The sequence below is a fragment of the Manis javanica genome, chromosome 2, assembly GCF_040802235.1.
Source record: "Manis javanica isolate MJ-LG chromosome 2, MJ_LKY, whole genome shotgun sequence".
NCBI lineage: Eukaryota > Metazoa > Chordata > Mammalia > Pholidota > Manidae > Manis > Manis javanica.
The window spans coordinates 20,775,461-20,782,500 of NC_133157.1; the positions used below are offsets into that span (position 1 = coordinate 20,775,461).

General features: G+C 44.6%; 1 long non-coding RNA gene across 2 annotated transcripts in view; it reads right to left on the reverse strand.

Moving 5' to 3' along the window:
* LOC118974141 (uncharacterized) overlaps positions 1-4,716 on the reverse strand; it is a 31,064-nt gene extending 26,348 nt beyond the window's left edge. Inside the window, exons 1-3 of one of the 2 annotated variants that reach the window (XR_012126779.1) lie at positions 1,664-4,716; positions 1,485-1,574; positions 130-244 (exon numbers count right to left, since the gene is read on the reverse strand). This is a non-coding gene — a long non-coding RNA (uncharacterized lncRNA). Of the gene's footprint in view, positions 1-129 lie in introns of both variants that reach the window. The other variant, XR_012126778.1, reaches the window with a different exon arrangement.
* Positions 4,717-7,040: the final 2,324 nt, after the last annotated feature.

A 7,040-nucleotide genomic window follows, 5' to 3' on the forward strand; every position in this document is an offset into this window, starting at 1 on the left:
GCAGTGTAGAGTAGGTTAGAGCAAATCAGAGCAAAGCTGGAGATTATAGCTCCTGGCTCATCAGGTGTGTTCCCGCTCTCTCCCCATTTGACTTGTCTCCCTCCACACAGCACATACATTTCTGCCCACCTGCTCTACTTCCAACGAGCAGGAAGTTTCGCTCTGGGCACTTCTTCATCATCTTGACTGCTCACACCTTCTCTGACCGCAGGACAGACACGAAGCTTGGATGCTCAAGAAGTCCCTGCTTAGAGTGCCAGGAACACAAAAAAAGGAGTTGTTTAGGCTATGCAGGGAGGTCTCTATAGCCACATCCCTGGTGGTTTGAGATGGAGGAAATGACCACAATGCATTCTGGGCTAATCAAGAAGATCTCAGATCTAATGACCACCAGGGAATAAAACTGTTGGATCAAAATGTTTAATACTAATGTGTATGGTTTGTACAGGTGAACTTGCCAATAGAAAAGCTCTTTGTTAGATTGTTTGGGTTGTGAGGTACAAAGAGGCTTGTCCAGATCACCATGAGTGTTGGTGGCTTATGAAGCTATGTGCTTTAAGGAAGATGGTGTCTTGGCCGTGAAACTAGGTCTCTGGTGAACCTCTAAACAGCTCAGTAAATAACCTCCCCAGGGCCTAGAACTTAGGATGGTAATTGGAAGGTAGCACATGATCCAACATGGGTCTGGCAACTGCATGATCTCTGCCCCTCTCAGCAGCAGAGGCGCAGAGCTCCTGATTCTAGAGCTTCAGTGTCACTGGGATCCAGCTCCTCCATAGTTTCTCCTACTGTCCACATCTCCACTTATGCATTGCTCTTTACTCTCCACCTGACCTCACACGCACTCAGAGCTTCATCTCATGTCTTCTTACTGCCTGTTCTCCGTGCCTTTTGACCCTCCTATCAACTGCCCAATGTCCAAAGCCTCCTATTCAAAGATCTTCAAAAGACAGAATCTGATTGGTTCAATTAGTCACTGGACTCCCTACTGTCCAGATTATAGGCCAGCATTTAGGTTGGCTATCCTTGCTTCAGATTTCTATTTAGTTATGGCCCAGCTGGAGGAGCCAGCAGTGTCAGCACGGGACCCAAGGTGAGGAAGCCTTAGAAGGGAGTTGAGTATGCGGCTGAGGTCATTAGACTCCTTTAGGCCAACCAGACGACATGTCTGGGCTCACATACCAGCCTCCCTACTTCCCACGTGACCCTGACAGACAAGCTTGTCAGATACGCAGGCGTTTGTTGCACACAGTCTCTAAGGTTCTCTCTAGCCCTGACAATCCTTTGGTGATCCCATCAGGCCCCTCCTATCTGATTGTCCCATCTATCTACTCTTAGATAAGACAGCAAAGATCATCATCTCTCGTTCCTCATCGGAATGGATTACATTCGTGCATCAGCTGATGGTCCCTGGTAGCCTCAGAACGTTGGCCTGTGGGAGGCACAGTGTGGAGAAAAAGAAACGCTTGTTCCTCTCTCCTTACCTTGTCATGGAGAAGAGGAGAGGGGTGGGCAGACACATGCAGCCCCTCCACCCTTCACGCAGTGCCCTCCAGCAGAGGAAGACGGACTAACTGGAATAATGAGAATGGGAAAGTTCTCTTCTGGAGCAGCCTACTTTCTGCAAACTCAGGTTCTCTGCTGCTTCATGCAGGGAACTCACCGGAACATGTTCTATCCCTCAGACAGGGAAGACTGAGTTTGGGGAATAAATAGTAGGAAGTCTGGGGAGGTGAAGCCATGGTCTCCTCTATCAGCCATAAGGCTAATGTTTTTATCTTAGTCTGTGTAACTTCTATGAATAATCAGTTATGAATAATCCTATGAACAATCTCAGTTACCTTTCAAGTTGGCTTATGAGGGAGGAGTATGGTTAATGAACACCACCTTATTTCCCAATACATTGCCATCCCTGAGCCTGGATGCTTGAGAAAGCACGCCACACCAGCTTAGAGTACAGAATAGGGTAATTTGTCTTAAAGGTCCCCAAACAACCTGAGAAAAGATACTGGTCTCCTACTAGGGACTCCCAGGCCCATGACTTTATCCAGAAGGATGCTCCTTCCTCATTTCCCCCTGAAGCTCAATGCAGTGGAAAATACACAGGTTTTAGAGTCAGATGATTCGAGCTCAAAACTCAGTTCTGCTGGCTACTGGTTGTGTAACTGTGTAGAACTGTGTATGTGGGAGTCTGCCTCTGAGTCTCAGTTTCTCCATCTTTAAAATGGGTCTCATGCTACCTGCCTCCGAGGGTCCTTGGGAAGATTTCATTCAGTAAGAAAACAAATGGGAACCATGTCGGTAAATGTTACAGATGGGAGCGGTTGCCATCAACCCCGCCAAGAACAAGGGCACTATGCTCTTTGACCACCCACCTCCCTCTGCCTTTCGTATTAGGTTCCAGTGGTCCTGGGCTTGATGTGAAAAAGCATTGCTAAGTTTTCCATGAGCCCCTTGATATGGAGCATAAGGAGAACTGGGGCCTCAGCCAGGCCTCCTGGGGCCGACTTAGCCTGGCAGGTGGGAATTCTGAAAACTGAGGAATTCACCTGGGAGACTCTCTAGTTAGGCTTATCATCTGTAAAATGAATATAATCATTCCAACCTCATATGGTTGTTGGAAGGAATACATAGGCTCCTGGATCTGGCACATGATTGATTAGAGGGTCGAAGGTTACTTCTCTTCTTTCCATTCCACACTGAGTAAGAGGTTATTCCTCAGAAATGTCTCTTATAGAAGTAACTTTGCTGAAGTGCAATTTTTGGACTTCACAGCAGGGAAGTTCAGGGAATGCCAAGGTCAAGCTCGAATCCTCATCAAGAAGACACAGTCATGTGACATCTAGACAGTTTTGAGTTTGATTATTCTTTCAGTTATATACCAGAAAAATGATCTGTAGTGAATTTTAATATATTAAAAATTGTGATTAGAAAACCAGATGAGTTCTTCACTAACAGTCAAACCAGGAATGAGACTGTTATCCACGTCTACAATCCCTGACCTAGAACACTGATCTAGTCTAAACCTCAGCTTCCTACCTCACACTTTCTAGACTTGCCTTTATTCTTTCTTCTCACAAACCCTTCAACCCTTTCAAATGGAACTAGTATCTGATCGATCAGTCAGTCACCAAGTGCAAGCAACAGAAACTGGATACTGGGTGATTTGCAGACTAATTGACAAGACCAGAGAGTCAGCCTCAGCCCTAGATTTCTAAGAGCCCCAAGCCATGCCACAGAACTGGCTTTACAAGAAAAACACCATAGTTGTTTTCCCTTAGCATGAACCAAATCTGTGGTTTCCCCTGCTACCGCTTCTGCGTCAGAAATTAAATTTTATTGCAATTGCTACTGCTGTCAGTATCTGTGCCATCTCTTCACCAAGAACTCAGTCTTGAGGGCTCCAAAAACCAGATTCTTCTGCTACCTTACTGACGGAAAATATATGTGTGCCTGCAGCACTGTTTTCTTACATTGCTAACTTCCAAATTGGTGTCTCCATGGATAAGCCACATGGATGGAGTCTGGATTAAGTGTTTATGCCACAATTGACAGGAAAACTAGGAAATAGGGATTTTCTGGATTTTCCTTTGGGTATTGAGGGGGTTAGACTTAGAAGGCAGTAAGTTCCTAAAACACAGCAAGGTGCTCAAAAATTGCTGGGCAGCCAGAAAATGTGACAAATATCTACATTAGAGTCAGTCTTGTTTGGCCAACATTAACATGTGCTCTCCGTGCATACTTAAGCTTACCAATAAAAATTTTCCCAATTTTCCCACCTGAGATAATACAACCATCTCCCGAAATGAAAATCAGGCTTATTCTCTATCCCAAAAGGCAGCAACTCAAGGTCTCATCAGCTAGGACATCCAAATCCAAGGGACGCATTGTCTTCTCTAGTTCCATCTGGATTCTGTCTTTATATCCTGTAACCCAGGAATAATCTTGAAGTGATAACCATCACGACAACCCTCCATATAAGTTAGTAAGGGAACAGAAAAGAGGGAAAAAACAATTAGCTGTGACATAGCAAGGAAAAAACACAAGTACATATTATAGCTGTTCCCTGTTCAATGGATTAAATAGTCAGAGTTGAGATTTATATGTCTTCTTTCCTCTACTGTCCATCCCATGCTACCACTCCTTTGGCCTCAGCCTGGTGGCTGAATGATTCTGTGTGTGCTTTTTCATTTAAATGTCACTGGACACATAAGTACTGGGAGCTTGTGAAATAATAAAAAATATATATTATCTCTACCCCTGGTTCCTGGCACAGAGCTCCTAGAACCCTTGCAAATTCCTAAGCGATAAGAGCACTAGGAGGTGACTCCAGGTGGGCTTCAGGGTGATCTGGTCACCAGAAAGACTCACCCATAATTAGAAGCTTGGAATTTTCAGCCCCACCCCCCATCCTCCAGACAGGGGAGAGAGGTTGGAAACAGAGTTAATAATTGACCATGCTTACGTGAGGAAGCCTCCTCAAATCCTGACAGTATGGAGTCTGAAGAACTTCCAGGTTGGTGAACACATCCACATACCAGGAGGGTGACACACCACACCACGGGGACAGAAGCTCCTGCGCTTGGGACACTCCCAGACCTTGCCCTGTGTATCTCTTCATTTGTATCCTTTATTGTACCCTTTATTATATAATAAACCAGTAAGTAAGTGTTTTCCTGGGTCCTGTGAGCTGTTCTAACAAATAATGGAATCTGAGAGGAGGTTGTAAGACCTCTGATTTATATCCCATCCGTCAGAAGCACAGGCAACCCCCTGGACTTGTGATTGGCATCTGGAGAGGGTGTGAGGGGCAGTCCAGTGGGACTGAGCCCTTAACCTTGGGACCTGATGCTATCTCCAGGTGGTAGTGTCAGGCATGAGTTAAATCATAGGATACCCAGCTGGTCTCACAAAGAATTGCTTAGAGTGGGGAAAAACTCCCACACATCTGGGGTCAGAAGTGTTGTGAATGGGATAGTAGTGTAAGAATAAAGGAGAAACAGGAGGAGAAACTAGGTTCTTTCCTAACAGAGATAGAAGGCATATCCCGGGTTTCAGACACACCTGTTCCCTGGCTCCATTGTGTAACAGCACCCCTATTTGCCCCTGATAATCAAGGCAAATCATTCTAGTCAACACAATAACCCCCTTTACACCTGTCGTTCAAGTGCTATGAGGAGCCCCAAACGGCCAAGGGACTGTTTCAGCTTTTACTTCAGCATCATCATTTTTGTTTGGTGGAAACATTCCTTGAATGGTTATTAAGACTTCTAAACTAGCAGAGCCCATGTTGTGGAAATGAGAATCAGGATTTTCCTAAGTGGGTCATTAGATGAATAGTGAAAGATGCTACACCCACTACTTCATTTTGTTCTTGTTCTGGGTCTGCTCCTTCCTGGAAGCCTTTTAGGTCACACAGTAAAAGGGGCAAAACAGCATGCTCAAGTGCAGTGCATATTATCTCCCAAATCTTAAGAGGTCTGCCAGGCAGTGTGCTTCTTTCTTAACGGTAGAAGTTACAAGGTGTCCCTACCATCTTTTGAAGGTGATATGCAAACCCCTGGACTTTATGAAGGATTTATACTTACTGAGCTGCCAGGCCCCTCTATTTTCACGGGATACATCTCTTACTTTAACACGTGTATCTTACCTAAGGTATCTAAAGCACCTGCTGCATCCTGGCCTCCAAGTCCTGTTAGGCTGATGTCATCATTATAATGGGTTAGCATCATGTCCTGTGGAATGGGGAGAAAGTCAAGCCTGAACTAAATTGTGGCAGAGAGGCAGGATGATGTAATCCCAAGGCAGGACAGTGAAGGTGGACGGCTCTGCTTGCCAGGTGAAAGCAAGTTGCAACTAATGCTTTCTCCTCAACTGAATGGGCAAACATAGTTGCCACAGCCATACTTGCATGCCAGTTGTTAGAAATTGTGCTGATTTGCTCTGGTAAAGAGACCACATCTAGAACAGAAATACAATTTGGTCACTACTTACTTAAACCTGTAATAACCCTCTGTATTTCAGCTGCATAGGCAAAATAGGTATGTTAAAGAGGGTTATGAAGGAAACTATAACCCCTGCAACTTTCATATCTTTTCTAATTGCACACCTGCTTCTGAGATCCTTCTGGGAATGTGGCATTGCTTTTGGTTCACTCTCATGGTAGGGAGGGGAAGCTCTAGAGCTGTGCGGTCCAGTACCAGAGCCACTAGCCACGTATGGTTACTGAGCACTTGAAATGTGGTTAGTCTGTAATTAGATGTGATGTAAAAGTATAGATGTGGACCACATTCTGAAGACTTGATAGAAAAATAAGAATATTAATAAACTGTCTATTGATGTGTTGAAATGACATTATTTTGGATATTTTGGGTTAGATAAAATGTACTATTAAAACTAACTTCACTTGTTGCGTTTTACCCTTTTAAAATATGACCACTAGAAAATGTAAAATTAGATACATGGCTCCCATTATATTTCTATTGGACTGTGCTGCTTGAAGGCTTAATTTACTTTTCTTACCACAATAGTCCTCCTGATGGGGGTTAGGAAGCACACTTGGGAATTATGCCAATTGCTGAATTTACCTATTCTAGCTACACTCAACCACAAGCTGGGTTTGGGATCTCCCAGGGCCCAAGGTGAGGCTGATCAAAATTAAATCGTTTATAATCTGATCCCCATAAGGCTGCCACCAACTAGTAATCCACCGTGGCATTCTAGTTTCCTATAATTTCAAAGCTAAAGGTTTGGATAGTTTCATCCCCTAAGTGCACATTTACCCTGATAAATGGCTGCCTCTTCGGAGAAGATGAGGAGAAAGAGGCACAGAATAAGCCTGGCATGTCACTGCAGTCTCTTGTCAGGGGTCAGTATCCTTCCTTTCATTTAAGGGGCTCAGAGCTTCTGAAATGAATCAGGCCTGGAGGCAGAGTGAGGTAGTGGTACTCCCTAGTGCAGCGTCTCGAGTCAGGCCACATTCTGTGGGTTTTTTGTTCCATAAATCAAGTAACACCCTGTGGTAGGCTGCCCATTTGTTT